The sequence below is a fragment of the Felis catus genome, chromosome B4 (genome assembly GCF_018350175.1).
Source record: "Felis catus isolate Fca126 chromosome B4, F.catus_Fca126_mat1.0, whole genome shotgun sequence".
In the NCBI taxonomy this organism is placed as follows: Eukaryota; Metazoa; Chordata; class Mammalia; order Carnivora; family Felidae; genus Felis; species Felis catus.
The window spans coordinates 82,975,694-82,990,316 of NC_058374.1; the positions used below are offsets into that span (position 1 = coordinate 82,975,694).

Consider the following 14,623-nt stretch of genomic DNA (forward strand, 5'->3'; position numbering starts at 1 on the left):
CTTGAAGTTGAAGCCAATGCTCATTGACCATTCTGAAAATCTTAGGGCCCTTAAGAATTGTGCTGAGTCTACTCTGCCTGTGGTCTGTGAATGAAACAGCAGTACCTGGATGATAGCACATCTGTTTTACAATGTGGTTTACCATATATTTTAAGCCCACTGTTGAGCCTATTGCTCAGAAAAAAGATTGCTTTCAAAGTATTGCTGCTCATTGACAATGTACTTGATCATCCAAGAGCTCTGATGGAGCTATCCAATGTGAATAATGTTTTTTTTCATGCCTACTAACACAACATCCATTCTGCAACCCATGGATCAAGGATGAATTTTGACTTCTAAGTCTTATTATTTAAGAACTACATTTTGGGGGCACCTGCGTGGCTCAGTTTGTTAAGCCTCTGACTCTTGATCTCAGCTGAGGTCATGATCTCACAGTTTGTGAGTTCAAGCCCCACGTTGGGCTCTGTACTGACAGTGCAGAGCCTACTTGGAGTTCTCTCTCCCTCTGTCTCTGCCCCTACCCCACTTGTGCTCTGTCTCTCTCTCTCTCTCAAAATAAGTAAACTTAAAAAAAATTAAGAGGGGCGCCTGGGTGGCGCAGTTGGTTAAGCGTCCGACTTCAACCAGGTCACGATCTCGCGGTCCGTGAGTTCGAGCCCTGCGTCAGGCTCTGGGCTGATAGCTCAGAGCCTGGAGCCTGTTTCCGATTCTGTGTCTCCCTCTCTCTCTGCCCCTCCCTCGTTCATGCTCTGTCTCTCTCTGTCCCAAAAATAAATAAACGTTGAAAAAAAAAATTAAAAAAAAATTAAGAAAAAAAAAAGGGAACTACGTTTTGAAAGGTTATAGCTGCCATAGATAGTGATTCCTCTGATGGATCTGGACCAAGTAAATTGCAAGCCTTACTGGAATTCGCCATTCTAGATGTTATTAGGCACATTCATGATACGTGGGAAGAGGTCAAAATACCAACATGAATAGGAGTTTGGAAGAAGTTGATTCCAACCCTCAAGGATGACATTGAAGGGCTCAAGACCTCAGTGGAGAAAGTCACTGTAGATGTGGTGGAAATAGAAAGAGAACTGGAATCAGAAGTGGAGTCTGAATATGTGACTGAATTGCTGCAATCTCATAATAAAACTTGAGTGCATGAGGAGTTGCTTCTTATTGGTGAGCTGAGAGGTTTTTTTTTATAGTTTTTTTAATGTTTGTTTATTTTTGAGAGAGAGAGAGAGAGACAGAGCATGAGCAGGTGAGCAGCAGAGAGAGAGGGAGACAGAATCCAAAGCAGACTCCAGGCTCCAAGCTGTCCGCACAGAGCCTAATGTGGGGCTCAAACCCATGAACTGGGAGATCATAACCGGAGCCGAAGTTGGACGCTCAACCTACTGAGCCACCCAGGCATCCCGAATTTTGTGTTATGTATCTATGTATGTATGTATCTATGTATGTATTTATTTATTTATGAATAACAGAGAGAGAGACAGAACAGGGGAGAGGGAGAGAGAATCTTAAGCAGACTCCATGCCTAGAGTGGAGCCCGAAGAGGGACTTGATGTCACAACCTTGAGATCATGACCTGAGCTGAAATCAAGAGTTGGAACTTAACTGACTGAGCCACAAGTGCCCCATTCTAAATAAATAATTAAGTTTTGAGAGAGAGAGAGAGAGAGCGAGAGAGCGCAAGGGGGAGAGAGAGAGTGTGGAGCCCAGAGCATTGGCTCAAGCTTACCTGAAGCAGGGCTTGAGCTCACCGTATGCAGTGCTCAAACTCGTGAATCGTGAGATCATTACCTGAGCCAAAGTTGGGTGCTTAACTGACTGAGCCACCCAGGTGCGCCCCTCCCCCCCCCCCCCACGCCTTTTCCTATATTCTTTATAGATGTAGTATATTGTAGCTGTTATGTAAATAGTACATATTTATGAGACTGTGGGTACTGGACCTTGTAGAAATTCTTACATCATCTTCCACATTACTATCCAAGAACTGGATAGAATTTTCTCTTCCTTTTTTGGAGAATTTATCCTTTTGCTTATACAGTTAACCCTTGAACAATGCAAGGGTTAGGGGCACTGAACCCCTGTGTAGTCGATAGATCCAGGTAAAGCTTTTGACTCCCCTGAAACTTAAGTACTAATAGCCTACTGTTGACCAGAAGCCTTACCAATAACGGTTGATTAAGACATATTTCATATGTTTTACATATTACTGTATTCTCACAATAACCTAGGGAAGAGAAAAATCTTATTAAAATCACAAGGAAGAAAAAATACATTTACAGTAATATACTGTATTGAAAAAAATTCACGTATAAGTGGACCTGTACAGTTCAAATCCATGTTGTTAAGGATGAACTGTAATCCATTTTTGGTATTCAGTGCTCAGTTTGGCAGTCAGTCCTCACTTCCACCTCTTACCTGTAACCTCTGCCCCATTCCAATTGTAGATTTAGATCATGAGTTTGATAAAGTAGGTTAACACTTTTCCAAGGACTAATTTCGTTTAGTTTTGTTTTTGTTAGAAGGAGAGAGAATCTGAAGCAGGCTCCACGCTCAGTGCTGAGCCTGTCACAGGGCTTGATCCCACGACTCTGGGATCATGACCTGAGCCAAAATCAAGAGTTAGATGCTCAACCAACTGAGCCACCCAAGAGGCCCTCTATTCTAGTTAAAAAAAAAAATAGTATGTCAGATTTTAAAAGACATTTATTTTATATTTTTAGAGAACACGCAAGCTGGGGAGAGAGGCAGAGGGAGAGAGAGAATCCTAAGTAGGCTCCACACTCAGTCAGTGTGGAGCCCGACATGGGGCTGGATCCCATCACCCTGGGATTGTGACGTGAGCCAAAATTAAGAGTCAGGTCACTCAACTGACTGAGCCACCCAGGTGCCCCTTATTTACTTATTTTAAAGTAATCTCTACACCCAGTGTGGGGCTCGAACTCAACCGGAGATCAAGAGTCAGATGCTCTACTGACTGAGCCAGCCACATCCTCTGATTTTTGTTTTTTAATAGATAATAGATGTATGGCCTTGGGATAAAACAAAATGTTCAAATGGGTATTAATGAAACACACATAGAAAAAGCCTGTGTTTTCACCCCATCCTACGTATACCTAGTCCCTTCTACCTAGTAGCCAGGATTATAAACTGTTTCTTTTGTACCTTTTTAGAGATAGTTGTATGCACATTATATCAAACTTTGTGAGTTCTTTGTGACTTGTAAAAGCAGACTAGAACAAGGATAGGACTTTATATACCTGATGTATTGCTGGGTGGTTGCACATACACATTTTATTTTGATCTGGAAATAGACTAGGCATACATACCTTTCATATCCTTGGATTAGGCCAGTTCCTTTAGGTGTGTAGTATTGCCAGTATTTATTGTCTTTTCTATAAGGAAAAAAAAAATTCTATAATGACCAAAGGAGCAGAATCTTTCTGACTTTGAGTCTTAATAAGACCAGATCTTCAGTCTACCAATCTGTGTATTCTTTGAACAGGTAGAGTGAGGGTGGAAAAGAGGAGTGCTGGTGTTTCCTGACTTCTTGTGGGTTTTTTATCTATTTCTCGCCAAAATGAAATTGTGTCAAATGATGAACATATGGTAAATGATGGGGTAGGGTACAACAAACTATAGGCAGGCATTATCTTTCCTGGTTTTTTTCTCTCCCTTTTCTCTCTTGTGGAAGAGGCAGATAACATTTCTCTGTAAGCCATGAAGTTGTTTTTGAGAGAGAGAGAGAGAGAGAGAGAGAGAGAGAGAGAGAGAGCGCAAGTGGGCAAGGGACAGAGTGGGGGAGAGAGAGAGAGAGAGAAGCGGGGCTCCTGTTCACCTGAAGCAGGGCTCGAAGTCACGAACTGTGAGATCATGACCTGAGCCGAAGTCAGATGCTTAACCAACTGAACCACCTGGGTGCCCTGAAAGCCATGAAGTTCTAATGATGCTGCTATTTTTATTCACTTTGCAGTTCCTTCCTGGGCCATATATTCTCCTGAACACAGGTAATCCATCAGCCAAGTTGAATAGTGGAGGGATTTGGTAATGCAGAATAACACTCAGTGGGGGCTCAGTTGTGTTCCACACATATTCTCCCCAAGCAGTCAGCTGTCCTGTTCCTACTTCAGCTGCTTAATCTTTAAAGGTCCTTCTTCTGTCCTAAGAAGTTATGAAACTTTTTGCTGTATGTTTCCTGGTACATATGAGTTATTGCCACACTGACATGTACCCACAAACTGGTGACATGGTTGGTTATTACAAGGATTGCAGGCATGGGCGTGTGCTCCCTAGAAAGGCTGTGCTTAAAAGGGCTCTGCCCACCATAAAATTGCCCATATACTTCAGTTGAGGGCTCTTGCTCTGGTTGGTTTATGTAAGCACCAGTATTACATAAGAGATATTCCTCTAGCTTGTTTAAGTCATAGTTCAGATACCTTTGTTCCTTACATGTTCTACTCTGACTGGACATTACCCATTGTCTAAGAACTTAGAACTGTTCTCTTTCCAGAAGAGAAAGAAACAAAAGATACAGGGTCCTGTAAAGGGCTGCTTTATGTGTTTACTCAGCTGTTAGCACTGGTTTGGATACTTTCAGTGTTCAGGTTTTTTGTTATTTGGTTCTGCTTAACAAAAAGCAAGGTGATAACAACAGAGGAAATGTTGAAATAAGACTGAGCCTCAGTTTCTAAGTTTTAAAAGAGAATAACACATTCCCTGTTACAGCTCACAGAGTTGTGAGGAAAATCAAATGAAATCATAAATGTGATAGGATTTAAGACACTGTTAAAGGTTAAACAAATGGATATAGAACAGAATTCTGTGTTAAACTTGGCCTTGAGGATTTTTGCACAGTGAGGTTTTTTTTAATCCAATTTTGAAGAAGACTTTTTCTTAAGACCTTCTCCATCAAATCTTCCACCTGAGTCTTCACAGTAGACTGGTTGGTTCATTATTCAGGGTCCTAAAAGGAAACAGATGGCATATCCAAATTGAGTAATCTGAGAAAGATTTAATAAAGAGACTGTTTACAAATGGGTTGAAGGAAACCAGTGAGAGAGCAGAGTACCCTATAGCCAGCAATTCCAGAGCCTACATTACTTCATCACCTCTAGGTCTAATAGGGCAAAGTATTGAGAGAGAATACCAGAATCTAAGAGTAGCTATATGGAGGGAACTGTGGGCTGCAGTAGTATGCAGCCAAATCATGGTGTTTTGGCAGGAGCTAGGGAAATAAATACTCTGACCTCCTTCTCCTCCTGCCCTTTGATTTTCTGCTGGTATACATCTGGTTACCCAAACCCAGCTGGAAGCCAGAGGGCAAGGGAGCCTGTGCATGCACTCTACATGGTCAGCTTCCTGGTACACAAAGCAAGGTGAGCAAGAATGGTGAGTGGATCTGGAAAGGCAAATAGATTCCTGGGTAGCATTCTGTGGTTACATGCTTAACTGAGGATTCTATAGTCATTTTGGCTTAGGGCTTTTAAATGTCTATTGTATACTTGAGACCCAGTTTGAATACCACCTGGTATAAATGTAAGAAACTGGCTGTAGGCCATATGGTTGGTGTACCTTACTGTTCCAATCTTGGTATTCAAGAGATGCGGGGAAACAGATTGCTGTTCTAGTGGTAAGAGCCATGAAAGAGGAGGAGGAGATGAGGAGCTAGAGATGGTGTCAGGTTTACTTGAGTTCAGAGGAAGTAGTAGAAAGTGCCGAGTCAGCTTTTAAAATCAGCTATGGTGGGGCGCCTGGGTGGCTCAGCTGTTAAGTGTCTGACTTCGGCCGAGGTCGTGATCTCAAGGTTCATGAGTTCAAGCCCCGCGTCGGGCTCTGTGCTGACAGCTTAGAGCTTGGAGCCTGCCTCGAATCCTGTATCTCCTCCTCTCTCTGCCTCTCCCCCACTTGCACTCTGTCTCTCTCAAAAATAAATAAAAATTAAAAAAAAATCCTTATGATTTTATCAATCAACCAACTATGGTAGACAGATATGAGGTATGTATTCTCTGGCGCAGGCTCTGCATTTTCCAGAGATGCCTTTTTTGTTTTAGTTTTAATATTGTTAGTGTTTGTTTTTAGGAAAGGGGGACTGTAAGATAATATCCCCTTTTTTTCCCCATAAAGCTTAATTAATTAATTTAGAGCACAAGTGTAGGAGGGTCCGAGGAAGAAGAAGAGAATCTTAAGCAGGCTCCATGCTCAGCACAGAGCTCAACTTGGGGCTCAGTTCCACGACCTTAGGATCGTGACCTGAGCCAAAATCAAGAGTTGGATGCTTAGCCAGTTGAGCCACCCAAGTGCCCCAAAGCTTTTTTTTTGTTTTTTTTTTAATCTCTACACCAAACATGGGGCTCAAACTCATGACCCCAAGGTCAGGAATCACATGCTCTTCTGCCAGCCAGGCGCCCTGGAAATATCCCTTTCTTGTTCTGATATGTTTTAATGGTTAATCTATATTTCCACTTGAATTTCAATAAATACATTAATATCATGACTTTTTTATCTGGAAATGAAGTGTGGTGATGCCAGCCTAGGCTGAATTCTGTGCTAGTCCACGCTACCTGTGGTTGCCTGACATCTCAAGATGTTTGTAGTGGTTGGAATGTGCTCCTCTTTCCACCCATCCCCATCAAATTTTTACAACAGCTTTGTTGATATATAATTCACATACCATACAAATCACCCATTTAAAGTGTACAGTTCAGTGGCTTTTAGTGTTTTCACAGAGTTTGCATCCATTACCATAATCAATTTTAGGACATTTTCCACGTTTTTTTTTGTTTGTTTTGTTTTTTTATTTTTGGGACAGAGACAGACAGAGCATGAACTGGGGAAGGGCAGAGAGAGAGGGAGACACAGAATCGGAAACAGGCTCCAGGCTCTGAGCCATCAGCCCAGAGCCCGACGCGGGGCTCGAACTCATGGACCACGAGATCGTGACCTGGCTGAAGTCGGACGCTTAACCGACTGCGCCACCCAGGCGCCCCTGGGACATTTTCATTACCCCCCCAAAAGGAACCCCACTAACTTAACCACCAGCCCTTCCTACCCCCACCCCCTGCTGCCATTCTCTCATTACTCACCTCTCACAGTCATAGGTAATCTCTAATCTGCTAATCTAGAATAGATTTGCCAGTTCTAGACATTTCATATGAATGGAATCATACAATATGGGGTTCTTTGTGACTGACTCTTCAGTTTGCATGTTTTCAAGGTTCATCCATATATCTGTACTTCATTCTTTCTTATAGCTGAATAATAGTTTCATGTATGGGTATACTACATTTTATTTATCCATTCATCAGTTGATAGACATTTTTGTTGTTACCACTTTGGGCTACTATAAAAAATGCTATGAAATTTGTGTACAGGTTTTGTGTGGACATAATGTTTTTAATTCTCTTGGGTACATACCTAGGAGTGAAATTGCTGGGTCATATGATAACTCTGTGCTTAACTGTTTTAGGAATTGTCAAACTGTTTTTCAAAGCAGCTGTATCATTTTATGTTCCCATCAGCAGTGTAGAAGGGTTCCAAATTCTTTACATTCTCACCAACACTTGTTATTTTTTATTGTAACATCAAACTTAGAACTTTTAAGTCATAATCCTTATATTCTAGCCATCCTAGTAGATATAAAGTGGTATCTCATTATGATAATGATTTGCATTGCCATAAAGCTCCTTATTAAGAATTTAATATCCTACACATCCTTCAAGATACAGCTGTCTTTTTGGGGGGTGCCCAGGTGGCTCAGTTTGTTGAGCATCTGGGTCTTGGTTTTGGCTGAGGTCATGATCTCATGGTTCGTGGGTTGAAGCCCTGCAACAGGCTCTGTGCTGACCGCTTGGAGCCTGCTTGGGATTCTCTGTCTCCCTCTCTCTCTGTCCCTCCCCAGTTCATGCATGTAATGTCTTTCTCAAAGCTAAATAAACATTAAAAAGTAAAGATACAACCATCTTTTTTGAGAAACTTTTTCCTCAGGATTTAACTGTTTTTTCTTTCATACTCTTGTACAATTTTGCTTGGATCCCCGTTAGCACACGTATGTCATTCTGCTAGTTATCTAGATTGTAAGCTCTGGTTTGTGAATTCCTTAATGGCTCCTTGTGGGTGTGTCTTTAAATTTATTATGAAATATTTCACTCCTACTCTTACGCATTTGTGAGTCCCCACTGCATCACGTAGGGCTTGCACATAGTTGGTATTCAGATATTTATTGACTGACTCAAATAGTGCAAAGGGTCTCATGAATGATTATCAGGAGGTCTGTTATTTCTCAGGGAAAGTCAACTTTCTTTTATTAGGAGATACTGTGATGGAATCAAGGAAATAATGTATTTTAGACAAAAATGTTCAGATATAAGGGCACTCAGTCAGTTAAACATCTGACTTGATTTTGGCTTATGTCACAATCTCACGGTTCGTGGGTTCGAGCCCTGCATCAGACGCCACCCTGGCAGTGCAGAGCCTGCTTGGGATTCTCTCTCTCTGCCTCTCCCCCACTCACACTTGCTCTGTCTCAAAATAGATAAATAAACTTAAAAAAATGTTTAGATATATCATATGTCCTAGAGATCATTGGCTCCAGGGACATGTCTTATCCATATTCAAGTTGCAATAGGAATTTTGATGTCAGGCTAGTGGATCGTATATCTTTGAGATTCTTTAGGGGTTTATTAAAATGATACACAATTAGAGGCACCTGGGTGGCTCAGTCGGTTAAGCAACTGACTTTGGCTTAGGTCATGATCTCTCATGGTTCGTGAGTTTGAGCCCCACATCGGGCTCTGTGCTGACAGCTCAGAGCCTGGAGCCTGCTTTGTGTTCTGTGTCTCCCTCTCTCTCCCTGCCCCTCCCCTGCTTGTGCTCGCTCTCTGTCTCAAAAATAAATAAGTAAACATTAAAAAACAAAAAAAGGTAACACAATTAGCAAATCCCCTAAGTTTGTTTTACTCCTTTTAGTTAATGTCCATGCCTGTATACTGTGTGCTAGGAACTTAGCTAGCTGGGATGAGGTTTTCTCCTGCTTTGATGATAGTAATGTTAAGGGCCCAGGATGGGGATAACCTTGATGGCAAATGAATGGATATAGGATTTTCAAATTTTTTGAAATGCAAAATGAACGCTTGATCAGAATCTAATTTTCAGAATAAAGACAGTGTTTTACTTACATTATAATTTAGTTAACAAGTATCTTATCTGACTGGATCATTCTCTTAAAGATCTGATGAAAACTTAGTGATTGGGGGATAGCTGGCTGGCTCAGTTGGTACAGCAGGCTGCTCTTGATCTCAGGTCATGAGTTCAAGCCCCATGTTGGGCATGGAGCCTACTTAAAAAAAAACAACAAAACTTCATGATTGGTAAGTAGGCATCGTATCATCTCTATCATTATGATCTCTTGAAAGAGAGCCAAAGGAAGAACACTGTCTTGTCTCCCAGTTTCCTATAACTCAGCAAGACCGGAAACATAAAATTCATGCTACAGGAAAAGGGGAGTTTGATTTTTTGTTTTTTTTCCCCTGGTTGAAGTTGAAGGAGTTATACATTTCTGTTTCCCCATCCTAACAGCCCTTCCCCAGGTATTTATCTCTAGATATTCTTTTTTATTTTTTTATTTTTTTTAACGTTTATTTATTTTTGAGACAGAAAGAGAGCATGAACAGGGGAGGGTCAGAGAGAGGGAGACACAGAATCTGAAACAGGGTCCAGGCTCTGAGCTGTCAGCACAGAGCCCGACGCGGGGCTCAAACTCACGGACCGCAAAATCATGACCTGAGCTGAAGTCGGCCGCTTAACTGACTGAGCCACCCAGGCGCCCCTATCCTTAGATATTCTTAATGGTATATATCACAGCGTTCTCTGCACATCCTTTTAAATACCACCTTACCAATCATTTAATTAGGCTTTTTCCTCACCTTCCTTCATGTCTAATATTGTCTAAATACTCTCATCATCTCTGGTCTCCCACCTCTCCAAACCAGCTTTGATAATGCAATTGAGATATGTGATACCGTTTCTCTGCGGTAAACCCATAATCTTTCCTATTCACTTCCAGAATTAAATCTCCTTCTTAAGAAGACTGATACTGGTACTCTTTTACTGGGTAACTATATGTATTTCTTTGATACATAATATGCCAGCATCCTTTATTTCTGAAGGCTTTTTTTTGTTCTGTTTTGTTTTTTAGAGAGAATGAGTGGGGGAAAAGGAGAGAAATAATTTTTTTTAATTTATTTTTTGAGAGAGCGTGTGAGCGTTCATGGGCATACCAGCGGGGGAGTGGCAGAGGGAGAGAATCTCAAGCAGGCTGCACACTCAGTGCAGAGCCCACCAAGGGGGCTTGATCCTGCAACCCTGGGATCATGACCTGAGCCGAGATCAAGAATTGGTCGCTCAACCAATGGAGCCACCCAGGCAATCCCTCTGAAGGCATATTTAATAATCTCATGTATCTAAGATTCTAGGCCAAATGTGAGGGACCTTGTTTAAAGAATTCACATTAACATTGGAATTATAGGGCATAGTACAGTTCTGAATCACGTTCTACATGGCCACTAATCCAAATGACTTCGGGAGTTTCGCCTACATGAATACAAACCAAGGTTATAAGTAAAAACTTACCTATCTTTCTTTTTCTTCTGGGAGCAAAACAAAATTACATGTCATTCAAAAGGATGAAGTTAATTGATAGATACTATAGTAGATTTATATCCCTCCCTGAAGAGAACCTGGTATACTAACAAGTCAGCCATTTTAGCTTCTCTAATAACCCTGAATTTTATCCTCACATGAAAATGACATGTTTTAGGACATAACTATAAAAAGCAAATTAGCTTTAAGATTTATGGTCTGCTTTGAGTTATGAAATCTTCCATAGTTCAGCAGGATTAAGGAAAGAAATATCTTGCGCTTCACTTTGTAGGTTAGGCCTGACAGATGACCAGTGACCTCAGAGAACTATTTCAGTAGGAGTCAAGAGAGATAAAACTGCCCTGTCCTTCCCTTACTGATAAGAATATCTCAGTTCTCTGGACCTTTCTAAATACTTCCTTTTTCTCTCTTACATAGGTAAACATGGATTTTTAGTTTACATTAGTTATTATGTCTCTCCAAATCATTTTGTTTTGGGAAGCCAGATAAGCTATTCTTAGGGGCTTTCTCAGCTGTTTGTTTGTTTTTTTTTTTTTCCTTCTCTTGGATTGTCTTACCTTTCAAAATGAATAAGTAAATATATATACCATTTCTCTTTGGAGCCAAACCTATGTGGCAATTTCAGAAGCTGCATAAAAATATCAAGAGACAAAAGTCGTGGTTTGTTTTTTTTTTTTCATTTTTCGTTTTCTGGTTTTTGGTTTTTGTTTTTGTTTTTGTTTTCTTAGCCATATCTTTTTTCCTAGGAATTTTTCTGGCCTACAGCAAGTTTATTATTGACTAAGCCATATTTTTAAATTATAGCTAAGACCTTAGTATTAAAACCAAGGTTTATAGCTATGTAGCAAATCAATAATTTAAGTTTATTTCTTTACTTAGTAACCCTTGTGTTCTTTTCTGGACAGTACTGGCATCCTTGATACTTTCTGTTAGACATATTCTCTCATATTGGGACAGGGTATAGATATACTCAGGCAAATGGTCTCCTGTGCCAGTGCTTGGCACATGGTCTTATGACACTAGAGTTGCTTTTTCTGTTTTGTTGGTGTCATCATTATCATCATCATCATCACCCCAGGCATAGAATATCCTTTGGCTTTCGCAGCCTAAGGATAAACAATAGTAATTCCTTAGAGATGAGGAAAGACCTATATTATTGAATGATCTCCAGTAGTGATCTTGCTCTGAACTCTGGAACAGCCATGATTAGAATATAGGTCACAGTTTTCTTAACTGTACTTAATTTTTTTTAATGTTTATTTTTGAGAGAGACAGAGTATGAACAGGGGAGGGGCAGAGAGAGAGGAAGACAATCTGAAGCAGGCTTCAGGCTCCAAGCTGTCAGCACAGAGCCTGACACAGGGCTCAAACTCGCAAACTGTGAGATCATGACCTGAGCCGAAGTCGGAGGCTTAACCTACTGTGCCACCCAGGTGTCCCTTGACTGTACTTTAAATCGGGTGGTGCGATTATGATAGTAATGATAATAGAGGGGGCCTAGACCCACTAGTATTTGATTATTATTGCAGATCTAGTAATTCAGTGGAGATTTCAATGTCATTCAGGTTTTTTTTTAATGTTTATTTTTTTTTTAATTTTTTTTTCAACATTTATTTATTTTTGGGACAGAGAGAGACAGAGCATGAACGGGGGAGGGGCAGAGAGAGAGAGGGAGACACAGAATCGGAAACAGGCTCCAGGCTCTGAGCCATCAGCCCAGAGCCTGACGCGGGGCTCGAACTCACGGACCGCGAGATCGTGACCTGGCTGAAGTCGGACACTTAACCGACTGCGCCACCCAGGCGCCCCTAATGTTTGTTTATTTTTGAGAGAGAGAGAGCAAATGGGGGAGGGGCAGAGAGAGAGGGAGACACAGAATCTGAAGCAGGCTCCAGACTCTGAGCTGTCAGCACAGAGCCTGACGCAGGGCTCGAACTCACAAACTGCGAGATCATGACCTGGGCTGAAGTCAGATGTTCATCCGACTGAGCCACCCAGGCGCTGGCAAAAAAGTACTGCAGTTTTTAGAGCTGAATGTATGACCTTTAGGGGTTTTTTTTGCCCTATTTTTGTCTTGTCTGAAAGTTGCTAAAAAATACACCATGCCTCATGCACCCTCCTGCACTTATTGACAGTATAATGTGACTGTCACCATCATCATATGGATGATCATCATTACCACTGTCACATGGATTGTTCTGTATGGGAGATCTTAGTGTAAGCGCTGGCAAAGAGAGGGGGACAGGGATAGGAAATATAAATGTTGTGTTGGTAGTAGGTCATGAGTTTCATCCATCCCAGAATGTGATATTGGGTCTCTTCTTCTTTGCTGCAGGGATAAACTGTGTGTGTGCAAGCAGGTACACATTTTTATTGTGTACAGTGATAAAGATAGGAAAATACCTGCTTCAACATATTTTAGCTCAAGCAAAGATTTTAATTTTGAGGTTTGCTAAAGGTCAGGGGCATAAATATAAGAGGCACATTTCATATTAAAGATTCTTTGGGGTGAAGATTTTCACTCTTTGATATTCATGTTTCTCTTTTTCTTCTGTTATTGCTCTACTTCCTCAACACCACCACCAAAAAGAGAACAGGGTGAAAAACCTGGAGATGAAACTAGCATTTGAGAGGGAAGTAATTCCAAATAGATTTATACTGTGAAGTGCTTTGAGCCTAGGGAGAACTGGAATATGAGTGTGAGGTAGTAAAATGCATGATATTATAGGTAACTATGCAAATTTAGAGTATTATGAACCAAATATAAATGTAAACACTAAAAGAACATAAGGAGTTAAAATATTCATGAAGGAATGGATCCATGCTCCAGCCAACCTGGTATTTTCCTCTAATAGAAGTACCAAAAAAAAATACTGTAGCCGTCTGGTTGCTTGTCCTGGTATCAGTAGTGAAAGATTTGGGATGCTTCATCCCAAATCTTGGGTTTCCTTGACCATAATGTAGCTGTTGTTCATTCACTTAAACTTTAAAACATTTATAAGTAACTTAGGACTAAATTCTTATTACTAAGGTAACAAATTTCAGTTTTTACTGGTAATTAGTATTTTTATGTGGGCATTAGTATTTCATTTTATTTGTCTAAGTTTATAGTAATGTTCAAGTTCCAGGTATTTTTCAGTTCACATATTCTACAGTTTTTTGAATAATCTATGTTAAACTTACTTATACTTCCATGATTTGATAAATTTTTATTTCCTCTTCATCATTTTTTAAAATATTTATTATTTTTGAGAGAGAAACAGCAAGCAGGGAAGAGAGAGAGGAAGACACAGTGTCGGAAGCAGGCTACAGGCTCTGAGCTGTTAGCACAGAGCCTGACGCGGGGCTCGAATTCACAGACTGTGAGATCATGACGTGAGCTGAAGCCGTCTGCTTAACCGACTGAGCCACCCAGGCACCCCTTCTCTTTATCATTTTTAAGTGGAATCTAGATTTCATTAGCCCTGTCTCATTACATAAGTTACTTAAGAGGCATACGTTGTGTTCTTCAGTATCGGTATGATAAAAACATTCCACTATAACAAAGTACCTTTTTTTTTTTTTTTACATTTATTTATTTTTGAGAGACAGAGACAGAGCACAAGTCGGGGAGGGGCAAAGAGAGAATGAGACACAGAATCCGAAGCAGGATCCAGGCTCTGAGCTGTCAGCACAGAGCCCGATGTGGGGCTTGAACTCACAAACCACGAGATCATGACCTGGGCTGAAGTCAGATGCTTAACTGACTGAGCCACCCAGGCGCTCCCAAAGTACCTTTTTTTAAAACCTTTAACAAGCTTATTTTGGCCTCTCATTATTCCTGAAACATAGGTAAGACAGTTATGTATTTTCTTATTCTATGGGAGAATGGCAGAGAGGAATTTCTTTAGTTTCTGTTTTGTTTTTGTTTTTTAATTCTCTATTGAGTTAATTGCTATTAAAGTTTGGAATCATTCTTTGCAAGGAGCCA

The 14,623-nt window shown here is 40.7% G+C and overlaps 1 protein-coding gene across 3 annotated transcripts in view; it reads left to right on the plus strand.

The window, feature by feature from the left end:
- Window positions 1-14,623, plus strand: part of RBMS2 (RNA binding motif single stranded interacting protein 2) — a 73,568-nt gene that overhangs the window by 26,522 nt on the left and 32,423 nt on the right. The window lies entirely within an intron of this gene.